Source organism: Phyllobates terribilis, unplaced genomic scaffold (assembly GCF_046119375.1).
Source record: "Phyllobates terribilis strain yellow unplaced genomic scaffold, ASM4611937v1 Scaffold_246__1_contigs__length_2949330, whole genome shotgun sequence".
Classification (NCBI taxonomy): Eukaryota; Metazoa; Chordata; class Amphibia; order Anura; family Dendrobatidae; genus Phyllobates; species Phyllobates terribilis.
This window is the reverse complement of record NW_027363006.1, coordinates 2,200,765-2,216,973: the sequence shown is the minus strand read 5'-3', so window position 1 is coordinate 2,216,973 and position 16,209 is coordinate 2,200,765. Positions and strand designations below refer to the sequence as shown.

At 48.5% G+C, this 16,209-nt stretch overlaps 1 protein-coding gene across 1 annotated transcript in view; it reads left to right on the top strand.

The window, feature by feature from the left end:
- The window catches only part of LOC141217709 (dynein axonemal heavy chain 12-like), a 33,922-nt gene extending 21,718 nt beyond the window's left edge, over positions 1-12,204 (top strand). Inside the window, exon 13 of the mRNA XM_073665847.1 lies at positions 11,343-12,204. The gene's annotated coding sequence lies outside the window, so the exon portion shown is untranslated. The remainder of the gene's footprint in view (positions 1-11,342) is intronic.
- Positions 12,205-16,209: the final 4,005 nt, after the last annotated feature.

The following is a 16,209-nucleotide window of genomic DNA, read 5'->3' as shown; positions in this document are numbered from 1 at the left end:
CGTAGAAGCGTGATAGACACGCGAAACGGCCGTCGTCTGCATAAGGCGCCGCTTCCCTGTATTTTTAATGGAAATAGAATAAAAGAAGATTTTATTAAATCGGTGTGCCACCTCGCTTTCTTCATGTATGAGTAGTATAATAATGATGATTTATCCTGGGGATGGGTTATCAATATCAGATCGGTGGGGCTCCGACACGCGGCACCGGCTCTACCCATCAGCTGATTGCAGCGCTCAAGTGTAAATAGTGTGAAGATTGAACATCACAGCTCCATTCACTGTACTGTGGGTCCTGCAGATCAGCTAATATTCATGTAATAGGAGCTGATCTGCAGCACCAGGGAGCGGCCACTACAGAGTGAACAGATCAGTGATTTTTCAGCTCCTCAACACTGTTCACATCTGACCTCGGCCGAAGCTGCAAACAGCTGATTAGTGGAGGTGCCGTGTGCCGGACCACCACAAATCTGATATTAATGAGCTAACCAGGGGATAAGCCATCAAAATGTTTGTCCTGGAAAATCCCTTTAAGGCCCACCTGCACATAATAAATATATATATATATATATATATATATATATATATATATATATATATATATAGCAAAGAGTAGGAAGGGGTTAATCAAAGGCTCATAAAACGGACAAACAACACAAATATTGGTTCTATCTTTTACACATTTGGGGTAGCCCTTAAGAGGGCCGTTGGGTCAAAGAGAGAGAGAAGAGAGAGGGGAGGGATAGATACCGGGAGATACCAAGAGAGAGAAAAAGAGAGAGACCCAACCAGTGCAAGGCTAAGCCGGGCAGGCGGCGGCAGCAGCTATTTATACCCACTGCTGATCTCTGATTGGTGGAAAATCTGGGTGTGGCTGCTATTTATACCCACTGCTTATCTCTGATTGGTGGAAAATCTGGGGGTGCCTGCTCTGTGATTGGTGGAAAATCTGGGCATGGCTGCTCTGTGATTGGTCAGCATTATGACCTCACAGTGGCGATGACTCATACCTCCTGGGTGGTTCTTCTGGGCAATTCTGTTTTCTGATTGGTGGAAATTCTAATCAGCATTATGACCTCACAGTGGCCGTGACTCATGTTTCATGGACTGTTCTATCTGGGTGACCTGAAACATGCTGATCTCTGATTGGTTGAAATTCAAGTCATCTTCATGACATCACAATCGAGAAGAATGAATATCCAATTTACTTAATATAAATGACCAGCAATGCTGTTCTCTTAATGGTGGAAATTCAAGTCATCTTCATGACATCACAATCAGCATGTTATTACTGCCGATATGTCCAATTTTTTTCCTAAATTTCCTACGTTTGTCCTAATTTATTAGCACATATATACCACTCATTCCTACAATCAAAGGATCAGGAAACCCCTCTGAAATCAATATCCTACAATTTACCCCAACAGCAAAAAAACAACTATACACAAAATACCAAAAGGTATATCAGATTATTAATGAGCAAATAAAAGACACATAAAAATAATTTTTAGAAATGTGTAGAAAAAATGCTGTAAAGTAAGAATGCTTCAAAAATAGAAATGTTAATGATCTATTTAATCAATTAACAAAATACAAGTGAATGAACAAACGAAAAATCTAGATCCAATCAATATTTGGTGTGACCAACTTTTCACTTTAAAACAGCGTCAATTCTTCTAGGTACACCTGCGCAAAGTCAGGGATTTTGTAATAATGCAGTCAGGTGTCTGGTCATACACCATGGCAAGACTGAGCAAGAATACACAAGGAAGTTATACTACATCAGCAAGGTCTCTAAGGCACAAATTTCAAAGCAGATTGAGGGTTCAAGATGTGTCATTCAAGCACTAGTGAAGAAGCACAAGAAAATGTGCAAGGTTGAGGTCAATAGATGCAGTGGTCGGCCAAGGAAACTTAGTGCAGCAGATGTATGACACATTATGGTTACTTTCCTACAAAAGCAGAAGATGTCCAGCAGTGCCATCAGCTCAGAACTGGCAGCAACCAGTGGGACTCAGCTTCACTCATCTACTGTTCAGAGAAGACTGGCCAGAAGTGGTCTTCATAGCAGAATTATGGTGAAAAAGCCATATCTTCCACATCAAAACAAGGCCAAGTGACGCTGAGTCACTGCATTAAAACAGAGAAAACGGGGAAGGAGGGGGGGGATTGGCAAGATGTGCGCGGTTGAGCCAAAATATGAAAAATGTGGTTGTTACTGTAGGGAGTTTGTTCACTGAAGGGCTGGAGAGCAGAACAATAATGAGTGTCTGTGGTCAATAGTGATGCATAACCACGGTGAAGGGTCCTGTAAGTTTGGGGCTGCATTTCAGCAAATGGAGTTGGGAATTGGGTCAGACCTCATGCTATAACATTTTCCCCCATCATGGGCCCCTCTCTGGCATATTGTCCCCATTCTGGCATAATTTCCCTCATTCTGGTTTAAGACATCGCTGTTTCCTCCGCTGCACCTTCTGCATTCTTCAATATCCAGATCCATATTCCAGTTTGTCTTCTCTTCTGCACTACGTGAGTCCACAATCAACTGAGGAATACCTACGTCTGCTTACTATCCTTATTTCTGTTTGCATATTACTGTACCTAAGTAAACTTGGACTATCGTTAACGTTTACATACCCTAATAGTAATGAAGGCCGTGCCTTACAGATTAGGTTCTAAGAAGTATTGTTTGGAATGAACTTACCTTCATAAACTGTTTGCTGTGATCTTTTGCACTTGAGTTTAAAATAGACTTTCACACTACTCTTGTCTCAGTCTCTGCTTTTGGCCCACGCCATTGGACTTCAGGGTATCTACTAACATCGTAACAGGCAGTTCCTTTGAGCTCATGATTCTCATTTGGTCTGACATGCACTGTGAGCTGTGAGGTCTTATATAGACAGGTGTGTGCCTTTCCAAATCAAGTCCTATCAGTTTAATTAAACACAGCTGGACTCCAATGAAAGAGTAGAACCATCTCAAGGAGGATCACAAGAAATGGACAGCATGTGACTTAAATATGAGCAAAGGGTCTGAATACTTATGACCATGTGATATTTCAGTTTTCCTTTTTTAATAAATTTGCAAAAATTTCTACATTTCTGTTTTTTTTCAGTCAAGATGGGGTGCACAGTGTACTTTAGTGAGAAAAAAAAATGAACTTTTTAGAATTTACCAAATGGCTGCAATGAAACAAGGAGTGAAAAATGTAAAGGGGTCTGAATACTTTCCGTACCCACTGTATATAGTACTCAATGGGTGTGGCCTGCCTCTGATTGAGAAGTGCCTCTTCCGGCAGTCTGAATAAGGGTCTATCATTAGGGGTGTGACTAATTTGTTTTCACTTAGGGTGATATATGCCCGCTTTTAATGAGATTTAATAACATTTGTATTTTAGGGTTTCTATTATAATTCTGGGATTTCCTAATTTGTTTATAGAATTTTTGAATTGCATAACACATAGGATAAGGATAATAGGTTTAGTATATGAGATAGGAAATAGTTATTGATAGAACTAGTGCAGTGGATGGGCACTAGTGTTAATAAAAAGAGGGGCATTTCCTGATAGTGTGCGCCATGTCCCATGATTTGGGAATCTTACAGACCATATTGCACTATCATTAAGTTGCTGTTTTGTTGCTATGCAGTTAGGTTTTCCTTTCTTATAAGTTTGTCCTTTGTCTCTCCCTGTCTCTCTCAGATGTAGCTGTGATGTCAGTAACCCCTCCCTTCTTCTCCATTCTTCTTCCTCATTCACCATTTTCAGCCATGTTAGAAGCTGATGTGCTTCCAGCCCGTTTCTAAAAAAGTCTTTTTACCTGCTGTACATTTGCACATCATCGAGTATTCTGCTAGAAAATAAATCTTCTTCTGAATCTTCAACAATGTGCTTCTTGCAGTCGAGTTAAACTATCTGAAGACATCACTATGTGTGAGTACGGTAAAGAGACAGCCTAGAAACGGTGTCTCACAGCGCCCTATGCTTGCAGCTTAGTCATGGAGTCAGAATAGTGTGAGTTCAGTGAGAGTTAGTGAAGTGCATAGTGAAGGTGAAGTTCAGGTGCGGTGGGCTGCTAGGGGCAGCATGTGTCACTTCTTCCAGGCAGTGGGAGGCATTACTGGGATCCAGAGCAATCGCTCCAGTCACGTCCAGAGCCTAAGGTCTGGTATAGGAGCTGCCGGACACTTTGTGTACTCTGAAGTACAAAGGAAGATGGACAGGGACCTGCATAGATGGAAGTTGAAGGCCAGTCCCGGGTGCACTGCAGAGGTGGACGAGAAATACAGGATGAGCTAGCAACAGGGCTGAAGAGGAGTTATGCTAAGAAGGAGGATAATGTGAATTGCTGTGCCTTATCCTGTCTGTACCCACCTGATGAACTAGAACTGTCAAGTATATGTTTGACTGTTACAAAGAACTTTGTGTCCCCTAAATTGTGTGCGGCGGCTTCTGAGGAAAGAAGCCTGAAGGCAGTGGAGGCCTGCGGCCTACAAGAGAATGTGCTGCACCCCACACCCTAGACCACACTGGGACTGGGACACCCATTGTCTGTAAAGTGCCAGAGCGAAATCAGACAGACGTTCAGTCACGACTACCGCTCTGTGCCACTTTACAAGATGAGTGATAAGGGAACTTCTCGATCAGAAGAGAAGAGGAAATAATGGTCGCTGCCCAAACTGTGACAAGAACAGGACCACAATGTGTGTCACCCTGGCCTGGATGCCACAAATGTATAATAAAGCTGTGTCTGAGAGCAAAGGGGAGGTCCTCTAGTCAAGGGCCATTAGCATGCAATACCTCCTGTCACAGGCCAGTAGGGGGAGCAGGCTGCCCCTATAAAAGCTGGAACTGGGGGCAGGGTTAGAGAGAACTGGACAACCTGTCTCTGGATTGAGAGGTGTCCCAGAGCCGGGACAGACAGTTGTGTTGCAGCCTAAGAGGACGTGTGGCAGTAGGAGAGCCACGAGCCAGCGACAAAAGGCGAAGTGAGTCTGTCCTGGCAGATAAAGAAACTAATCTTCCAGACTTTGGTGTCTGAGGCTGTGAGGATTCCACATCCTACAGCAGATAACCAGTCCGCAGGGGACTGTATGTTCCTTGGCCTAAGAAGCCCGGAGGCTCCGCCATAGCAGAAGGGACCAACAGAGCCGTACCAGGCCGGGAGTAGCAAGGGACCCAAGTTGCAAGCCATACGGGCGAGAGGACACGGTGAGCTCAGGAACGTGGGCTGTTACATTACCAGAAGGGAAATAGCCAGAAGGAGCACAGAGAGCACGGTAGGCCGACACCCTCATCTTGACCAGGGCCAGCTTCCCACTTGCTCTCAGACATCAAGGCCCCCTCCTAGCCGGGCCTGTTTCTGGGTCGTTTTACCTGTTCTAATAAAGACCCTGAACTGTTTAAGAGGCCTCCGTTTCCTGGCTAACGCGGTTGGAATCATCCCCTCCATCATCCATCATACACTGCCCTGGGGCCCTACTCTTCCCGTGGGGAGTTGTACTATTCGGAGCTGCACATTTACATCTGCCCCAGAGGTCTGCACTGTAGCGGCGGTTAGCACTGACCGCAATCCACGGGTGGCGTAGTCGGACATTACTTAAAACTTATAAAGGACTGCCACTGGCCTGACCACCCTAAGCCACGGACCGGGTTGCCACCACTACCCCCATCGTCTCCCTATTGCCCGGCTCCGAGTGTCCCACGGCCCAGGGGGTGAGTCAGCTTTGGCGTAGTCGGCAGGATTGTAACCAACCCGCCACAAACGGGTATTGCGTGCCTGAAAAAGACTGTACACGTACCTGAAGAAGAGTTTTTCCACCACCCGGAGCCGTTTCCCGCCATTTTCAACCGTCTCCCGCCATCTTCCGTCGGTTCCCGCCATCTTCAGCCGTTTTCCCGCCAACGGATGCCATCTTCAGGACGCTGCGCGGGAAGAGGAGGGGCGTGGACGTCCAAACCGCGCGAGACCCGAATCTCCGCCCCACGCACCGACGCTGCGTAAGGTCCTGGAAGGGAGAGAGAGCGACGCTGACGTCATCAGGACGCGACGCAGGTCCTCGTCCGGAGCAGCACCAGCGGAGTTGCGGCCTACAGAAGAGGATCGTCAGAAGGTAGACCACGCTTAACTAGGGGGGAGGAAGATGTCGGACACTGAGGCGCCCACTACCACCAGCACAGCTGCAGCAGCGGTGATGCCATTTTCCCTGCCCTACGTCAATGGAGGGCCTGGTTGCCTAAGTATTCAGGGGAGCCCCATGCCCTAACTGACTTTAAGGAAAGGCTGTACAGTTTGTTCCAAGTTTACCCCCTGACAGAGGAACAGAAGATTAGCATACTGACAGGGCAGTTAACTGGCACAGCCCAGCGGGAGGTAAAGTAATGGCCCGCTGAGGAGAAAAGGACCGTAAAGGACATTCTGGCCCGGCTGCGGGGTACCTTTGATACACGTACCTCCGCTGAAATTAAAATGCGGTTCTACGGATGTAAGCAGCGGGCACAGGACAGCATCAGAGACTATGCCCTAAATTTGCAGGAAGCCTTGAGAGCGATCAAACAAGCTGACCCTGGCAGCGTGCAGGATACGGATAAGCTACTAACAGAACAGTTCATAGAAGGTCTGCTGTCTAGTGCCCACAGGACCCAGCTGCGCCTCATGTTCTTTCAGAACCCTGATCTGACCTTTGCCCAATTCAAGGACAGGGCCATAAGGGTGCTCCGTGAACCCGCAACAAGTGGCGCTATAAACCCCCGGCGCCCTGCTCTCACCTACCACCAGAAGGCGGCGCCCTCCTCTGTGGACTCTGTGGGGGACGATGCACAGGCCCTGAACCAAGCCCCGTCGAAAGATCTGCATCACCAAGTCCAGGAGCTGACCAGGAGCGTTGCGGCATTGACCAGGACCGTCCAGGCGTTACAAGTGGACCCGTCAAGACCCATCGAGTTGGCTTCAAGTCCGGAGGATGTCCCGTGGCGTCGACAGAGGAGGACCCCGTTGTTCCGAGGGAGGCCCACAGATCGCTACGCAGAGGATGGACAGCCCATTTGCCGTCGATGCAACCAGCCCGGACACATTTCCAGGTACTGTAATTTAAACGGGTCCAACCTGGGGCAGAGAGCCAACCCCCAGGCATAAGATCACCAGGCCCTTATAATTGGCGTGATAAGTACGTTGGGGGGGGCGCCCGGTTTTACCCGTGGTGCTGAACGGTATCCCCATGAGCGCCTTGCTGGATACCGGGTCGCAAGTAACTACTATCCCTTATGTACTTTTTAAGCAGTATTGGACTGATGCTGATATAACACGGTACCCAGACAGTGACTTGAGCATCATCGCCAGTAATGGCTTGCCCGTGCCGCAGATGGGGTTCAAGGAAATGACCATTAAAATTGGTAAAGTTGAACTACCGGCACAGGGAGTGATTATTGTGGACATTGACCGTCGTGAAAGTCACCCTAAAATAACTGTGGGTACTAACGTGATTGAAAATTGTCTTTCAGAGGTAATTGTAATTCTACAACAGGTGGCAGTGAATGCTAGTTCCAGCCAACAGAGAGTCCTCAACAAGGAGATAAAAGCCCTGATGAGACGGCAGCAGGTAGAACTGTCTGGTGGTGAGATCGGTAGCGTAAGACTGAGTGACCCATTCCCCATTTCCATGCCTCCCAAAAGTGAAATGATGATCTGGTGTCGGACTGCAATCGGGTTGAGAGGTAGAGACTACCAAGCCATGGTAGAACCCGTGTACTCAGACAGCAGGCCCACCATTTTGACAGCCTGGGGGGTGGTTGATGTCCGTCATGGGAGGGTGCCCGTTCACATTCTCAACATTGGGGAGAGGGAGGTACACTTACCCAGGTACGCTACACTTGCCAAACTGTTTGCTGTTGAGCACAAAGCTATCAGGGCCGTGGAACCTTTGCCTCCCTCTCCACAGGCGGAGAGTAATGGCTCCCAGAAACAAAAGGAGGACTGGTGCCAGAAACTCCATGTGGGTGCTGACTCCACTCCCCTGCACCAAAAACAAGGAGTCTACCGGGTGGTACAGGAGTACGAGAGAGTCTTTAGTAAGCACCCGCTAGACTTCGGCAGAGTAAAAGGGATAGAACACCACATCCCCACAGGGAGCCACCCACCAATAAAAGAGAGACACAGGCCTGTACCCCCTGCACATTATCAGAACGCCAAAGGTATGCTGCGGGAAATGAAAGAAGCTGGGGACATTAGAGATAGCTGTAGCCCCTGGGCAGCCCCCCTGGTTCTGGTAAAAAAGAAAGACGGCACCATGAGAATGTGCGTGGACTATAGACAAATCAACCGTATCACCCACAAAGACGCATATCCGCTGCCTAGAATAGAAGAGTCTTTAGCCGCACTAAAATCAGCTAACTTCTTTTCTACTTTGGACCTTACTAGCGGGTACTGGCAGGTTCCTGTGGCAGAGGCTGACAAGGAGAAGACCGCCTTCACCACCCCGATGGGACTGAGCGAGTTCAACTGTATGCCCTTCGGGCTCTGGAACGCACCAGGGACCTTCCAGAGGCTGATGGAATGCTGTCTAGGGCACCGAAACTTCGAGACTGTCCTCCTTTACCTGGACGACGTGATCGTCTATTCGAAGACTTACGAGCACCATCTAAAGCACCTGGCCGAGGTGTTCGAAGCCCTGGCAGGCTATGGCCTGAAGGTGAAACCATCAAAGTGTCACCTGTTGAAACCGAAGGTCCAGTACCTAGGGCACGTGGTAAGTGCGGAAGGAGTAGCCCCCGACCCTGAGAAGGTCACGGCAATCAAGAGCTGGCCAAGCCCTTCGAACATCAAGGAAGTGAGGCAATTCCTCTGGTTGGTAGGCTACTACCGAAGGTTCATCCCCGGGTTCACTAAGATGGCAGCTCCTATGCAGGACTTCCTGATAGGACAGTCTAAGTCCAGAAGCCAAAAGCCACCCTTCAAGTGGGATAAACCGGAAGAGGAGTCCTTCCGTCAGTTGAAGATGGCCCTCACAGGGGATGAGATCCTGGCCTACCCTGATTATGGCCAGCCTTTTATTCTCCACACAGACGCCAGTAATGTGGGACTGGGAGCCGTACTGTCACAAAACCAACAGGGCAGAGAAAGAGTGATCGCGTACGCCAGTCGGAAGCTGAGGCCCACCGAGAGGAACCCGGAGAATTACAGCTCCTTCAAGCTAGAATTCTTGGCGGTGGTGTGGGCCCTAACGGAACGCTTCAAGCATTACCTGACCTCCGCAAAGTTCACTGTGTACACGGACAACAACCCGTTAACACACCTAGACAGTGCAAGACTTGGTGCCCTGGAACAGCGGTGGATGGCCCGTCTCTCCAATTATGACTTCGTGATCAAGTACCGGGCAGGCAAAACCAATGCCAACGCTGATGCCCTATCGAGAATGCCTCACTTACCTGAAGGTGACGAAGACCCAGAAGAGCTGGAGGAGGTAGAACTCCCCGCGTTTCACCGGTATGGGGCCGCTCAATACTCCCACCGCGTGAAGGAGGAAGATTTAACAACCGTTATGATCAATCCCCTACCTCACCACAGCTGGGCCGAGACCCAAGATAGTGACCCTGCAATCCGCCTGGTGAAAGATCTGCTGACCCAGGAAGATGCCCGCTTAGATCCGGATGCTCCAGAGGAAGCCAAGCAGCTATGGAAAGAGAAGAGCAAGCTGTTCCTCTATGAAGGCAAGCTGTACAGAAGACTTGTCAACCACCGGACACAAGAGCTGACCTGGCAAGTCGTGGTCCCAAGGCGGGATGCAGCTATGGTCCTGGGGGCTTACCATGACAGAGCGGGGCACTTCGGTTGGAAGAAACTGGAGTTCCTGCTAAGAGGACGGCTCTTTTGGGTCGGCATGAGAGGGGCTGTAGAGAAGTGGTGCAGGGACTGTGGCCCTTGTAACTTAAGGAGAAAAGACCGCACCAGCCAGAAGACACCCTTGAAGCCCATCGTCACCCAGCAGCCTCTTGAGCTGGTAGCTCTGGACCACGTCAAATTGGCTCCAAGCCGGTCAGGATACATCTACGCCCTGACAATCGTGGACCACTATTCCCGTTTTCTAGTGGTGGTCCCGGTAAAAGACTTGACAGCCCAAACGGCGGCCAGAGCCTTCCAGCAATACTTCTGCCGTCCACACGGGTATCCGGAACAGGTCCTGACGGACCAGGGTCCAGCGTTCGGAGCTGAAATCTTGCAAGAGTTCTGCAACCTCTATGGCTGTAAGAAGATTCGGACAACGCCTTACCGCCCACAAACCAATGGGATGTGTGATTAAATGAACAATATAGTCATTGATCTCCTGAAGACGTTGCCCCTGGAGGAATGCAGCCTGTGGCCAGAAAAACTGCCGGACCTGATAGACTTATACAACCATATCCCGGTGAACGCTACAAACTGCACCCCGGCTTACCTGATGCGAGCCAGACCAGGTAAGCTGCCCCTAGATCTGGAGATGGGAGTCCTAACACCTGAGGACACCTCCCTGGATGCGGACTGGGATTCGGAGAGGCGACTGCAGTACAAGAATGTACAGGAGAGTGTGGAGAAGAGCCTGGCCCAGGTGAGAGAAAGGCAAGAAAGACTCTTCAACCAACACGCCCCTGCTGGTCCCCTAGAACCTGGTGAGCAGGTCCTGAAGCGAAAGAGAAGGCTACATAAGATGGACGACCAGTGGGAAAGGGAACCCTACACCGTACTGCAGTCTGATCATGACAACTCGAAGGTGTGCGTGATCACCAAGGATGGAGGAGAAACCACTAGTACCGTCTCCAGAGACCACCTAAAAAGGTGCCCCGAACAACTCCGTAGTGCAGAAGAGGATCAAAGTGACCTTGAACCCGCAGAGGACAAGGAAGAAATGATCAGCACCGTTCTCTGAGAGTTCCCTCAGTCCTGGACTCGAATAAACGATGCCATAGTGGTACCCGTCCTGCATTTCCTGCAACCGGCTCAGCAACAACCTACACCAGAGCCGGAAGGTGAAGAAGAGCAAGCAGTTCCAGAGGCAGAAGAGCCTGTACCAGCAGCCCAGGAGAATCAACCCTCTGCTGACAGTGAGCCTGCCATGCCTGCGATGAGCCAAAGGACCCGTAGACAGCTGCCTGCCCTACCTGTACACCAAGCTGGTAGCTCTACCCCTAACGCTAGTGAAGAAAACCAGGTTGGTCCACCACCAGACAGTGGGTTACGCAGGTCAACCAGAAGCACAAAGGGGCAGATACCCGCTCGCTGGAGAATATAGGGTGCACTAAAACTGTAAATAACCCTGTTGCCAAGTGTTGAAATGTTTGCAAATTTACATGCATGATTAGTAATTGTGTATTTCAGTTTCTTACAGTTACCGTACGGACTCAAAGGTTATGGACTTTTAATAACCGGGACTTTGTATGGACTGCGTTCGGAGCCTGACCAAGGAATGAACTAAGACTGTAAAGGACTTGGGGCTAGGACAGACCCCCACCTGGTTAAGGCTCCCCGTTGTGTTGGTGAAAATGGACACCCGGTCACAGACCACACTGTGACCTTAAGAACTCAATCTGTGCGTCACTTGCCTGATAATGTTTTATGGTCATGCATATGATCTTTGTTTATTGTTTAGTCCCGGAGTACTAAATTTTACTAGGGGGGAATGTGTCACCCTGGCCTGGATAACACAAATGTATAATAAAGCTGTGTCTGAGAGCAAGGGGGAGGTCCTCTAGTCAAGGGCCATTAGCATGCAATACCTCCTGTCACAGGCCAGTAGGGGGAGCAGGCTGCCCCTATAAAAGCTGGAACTGGGGGCAGGGTTAGAGAGAACTGGACAACCTGTCTCTGGATTGAGAGGTGTCCCAGAGCAGGGACAGACAGTTGTGTTGCAGCCTAAGAGGACGTGTGGCAGTAGGAGAGCCATGAGCCAGCGACAAAAGGCGAAGTGAGTCTGTCCTGGCAGATAAAGAAACTAATCTTCCAGACTTTGGTGTCTGAGGCTGTGAGGATTCCACATCCTACAGCAGATAACCAGTCCGCAGGGGACTGTATGTTCCTTGGCCTAAGAAGCCCGGAGGCTCCGCCACAGCAGAAGGGACCAGCAGAGCCGTACCAGGCCGGGAGTAGCAAGGGACCCAAGTTGCAAGCCATAAGGGCGAGAGGACACGGTGAGCTCAGGAATGTGGGCTGTTACATTACCAGAAGGGAAATAGCCAGAAGGAGCACAGAGAGCACGGTAGGCCGACACCCTCACTCTGACCAGGGCCAGCTTCCCACTTGCTCTCAGACATCCAGGCCCCCTCCTAGCCGGGCCTGTTTCTGGGTCGTTTTACCTGTTCTAATAAAGACCCTGAACTGTTTAAGAGGCCTCCGTTTCCTGGCTAATGCGGTTGGAATCATCTCCTCCATCATCCATCATACACTACCCTGGGGCCCTACTCTTCCCGTGGGGAGTTGTACTATTCGGAGCTGCACATTTACATCTGCCCCAGAGGTCTGCACTGCAGCGGCGGTTAGCACTGACCGCAATCCACGGGTGGCGTAGTCGGACATTACTTAAAACTTATAAAGGACTGCCACTGGCCTGACCACCCTGAGCCACGGACCGGGTTGCCACCACTACCCCCATCTTCTCCCTATTGCCCGGCTCCGAGTGCCCGAGAGCAAATACATTAAATCACTAGCAGACAGTGCAGTTATCAAACAATAAAAAATAGACAGGATTCAAATGCAAGCAACATAATGTCAGAACTGATATACACATTAAGTGACTAGATTCCCTGGATAGCTAAATTCGCTGCTGAGGCCAGAACATGGGCTGCCCAGCACTATTTAAGTGCAACCCATGAAGATAGACACTCTAATTTACAAGGCCATAACATATAGGTGCATCTCACAAAATTAGAATATCATCAAAAAGTTAATTTATTTCAGTTCTTCAATGCAAAAAGTGAACCTCATATATTATATAGAGTCATTCCAAACACAGTGATCTATTTCAAGTGTTTATTTCTGTTAATGTCGATGATTATGGCTTACAGCCAATGAAAACACAAAAGTCATTAACTCAGTAAATTAAAATAATTAACAAAAAACACCTGCAAAGACTTCCTAAGCATTTAAAAAGGTCCCTTAGTCTGTTTCAGTAGGCTCCACAATCATGGTGAAGACTGCTGACTTGACAGATGTCCAGAAGGCAGTCATTGACACACTCCACAAGGTCCCAGAGTTCCAATTTTCATTTGAAATCAAGGTCCCAGAGTCTGGAAGAAGAGTGGAGAGGCCACGATCCAAGCTGCTTGAGGTCTAGTGTGAAGTTTCCACAATCAGTGATGGTTTGGGGAGCCATGTCATGTGCTGGTGTAGGTCCACTGTGTTTTTTCAACACCAAAGTCAGCGCAGCCGTCTACCAGGAAATTTTAGAGCATTTCATGCTTCCCTCCGCCACAGTATCATAGCTACCAGGGGGGCAAAGGGGCGGTGGCCCCGGGCCCCTCGCTCTTAGGGGGCCCATCCAGGGCTACGCCAGTGTAACTGTATCTGGCATGCCCCTGGTGCCAGCATCGGGCCCCACCGCCCGTCACCGCCGCAAGTTTACTGATGAGAGAGGGAGCGCGGATCTCTCTCCCATTAGTCCCTTCTGTGACTGACGTCTCTGGCATCATCACTTGGCGCCCGGCCCGCTCTGCTGAAGATGTGTGTGGGCTGGGTGCTCTGAGCAGCGAGGGAACCAGGAGGAGAGGTGAGTACCGTTTATTTATTTTTTGCCGGGTGGGGGGCGGCATTATATTACAGACTCTGCCTATGGGAAGGGGGAGGTGCATTATACTACAGACTCTGCCTATGGGGGGCATTATACTACAGACTCTGTTTATGAGCAGGGGAGGGCATTATACTACAGACTCTGCCTATGGGGGGGACATTGTACTACAGACTCTGCCTATAAGAGGGGGAGCATTATACTACAGACTCTGCCTATGGGGGGTGCATTTTACTACAGACTCTGCCTATAGGTGGGGCATTATACTACAGACGCTGCCTATGAGATGGGGGGGCATTATACCACAGACTCTGCCTATGAGATGGGGGGGCATTATACTACAGATTCTGCCTATGAGGAAGGGGGGGGCATTATACTACAGACTCTGCCTATGAGGAGGGGGGAGCATTATACTACAGACTCTGCCTATGGGGGGGGCATTATACTGCAGACTCTGCCTATGGGGGGGCATTATACCACAGACTCTGCCTATGATGATGGGTGGAGCATTATACTACAGACTCTGCCTATGGGGGGGAGCTTTATACTACAGACTCTGTCAATGGGGGGAGCATTTTACTACAGACTCTGCCTATAGGGGCGCATTATACTACACGAAGGACTATGGGGAGTGCATTATACTATATTGAGGACTATCTGGTGCATTATACTATGGGGGGCATTATACTACAGACTCTGCCTATGGGGGTGCATTATACTATATGAAGGACTATGGGGAGTGCATTATACTATATTGAGGACTATCTGGTGCATTATACTATATGTAGGCTATTTATACAGTGTGGGAGATAATGTGGGTTCTTTGAACAGTGTGGGGGCCATCATACAGTGTGGGAGATAATGTGGGATCTTTGTATGGTGTGGAGGCCATCATACAGTGTTGGAGCCATCAGCTTGGGGGCTACTAAGGGGTCAGTATACTGTGTGGGGGTACTATACAGTGAGGGGGAATTATATAGTGAATAGGAGAACATCATACTGGTTAGAGCGGAGCTCTACATGGGGGGGAGACTCAGGACATTATTAAATCTTAGGTGGGCACTTATTGTTATAGGGGAACTCAGGTTATCGTGACTGTCGAAGGGGCACTATTACTTTGTAGGGTGCACAATGTGGGCACTGTTTTCTAGGACACTTGCACACGGCATTACTTTATTTTAGAGGTTTGTTTTACCATCTAGAGGGCACACAGTAGGTGCAGTAATAGGGACACATTTTGCAGCAGAGGCTCAGTATTGGGGTATCAGCAGGATGAGAAGTTTGTGCAGGTTGGGGATAGATGTGGTCAGTGCCTGAAATGTAAGGAGTCAAATGTGTCTTTGTTGTGATCTCTGCATACCTGAGACTCTGAGCCCTGGCTGGAGAAGTTGTCGTGTCGGTCTGGGCCAGATGGAAAAGACGGGGAAAGTGAACAATTTAATCAGAAAGAACGTCAGCTGTAAGGTACTATATATAACTGAGCTGTGATCTCTTATATGTTCTGCAGGACTGGCATCTATCAATATATGTCACCATATGGCGGTAATATCAGTGCTGGTCTTTGTATAGAAATTATTTTTAGTAACAGCGCGGTCATCTGCTGAGGTTTTCCTACATCCACTATCTGGGTGCGCCACTATAGTTGGAATCAGGGTTACCTGGTTAGAGGCCCACTCAGAAGTTTCGGCCCCCTGAACCAAAACCTTAGCTACGCCAAGCTTTTTGGAGATGGAAATGTCATTTTCCAGCAGGACTTGGCCCCTGTCCACACTGACAAAAGTACTAATACCTGGTTTACACACAACAGTATCACTGTGCTTGATTTGCAGCAAACTCACCTGACCTTAACCCCATAAAGAATCTATGGGGTATTGTCAAGAGGAAAATGAGAGACACCAGACCCAACAATGCAGACGAGCTGAAGGCTTCTATCAAAGCCACCTGGGCTTCCATAACCCCTCAGCAGTGCCACAGGCTGATCCATCCATGCCACATTGCCGCATTGATGCAGTAATTGATGTAAAAGGATCCCCGACCAAGTATTGAGGGCATTTATTGAACATACATTTCAGTAGGATAACATTTTGGATTTTGAAAACATTTTTCAAGCTGTTGTTATAAGGTATTCTAATTAATTGAAATAATGACTTTTGAGTTTTCATTGGCTGTAAGCCATAATCATCAACATTAACAGAAATAAACACGTGAAATAGATCACTCTGTGTGTAATGGCTCTATATAATATATGAGTTTCACTTTTTGTATTGAAGAACTGAATTAAATTAACTTTTCTGGTGATATTCTAATTTTGTGAGATGCACCTGTAGATGGGCTTGGCTGCACCCTGAATAAAAATAGCATGTAAAAAATATATATGATATATATGAGGTATTGGTCGATATTTTGGCCAAAATATACAAGCTCGCAACCTGCTCAAGGGTCCTCATAGTTGCGAGTCCCTACACT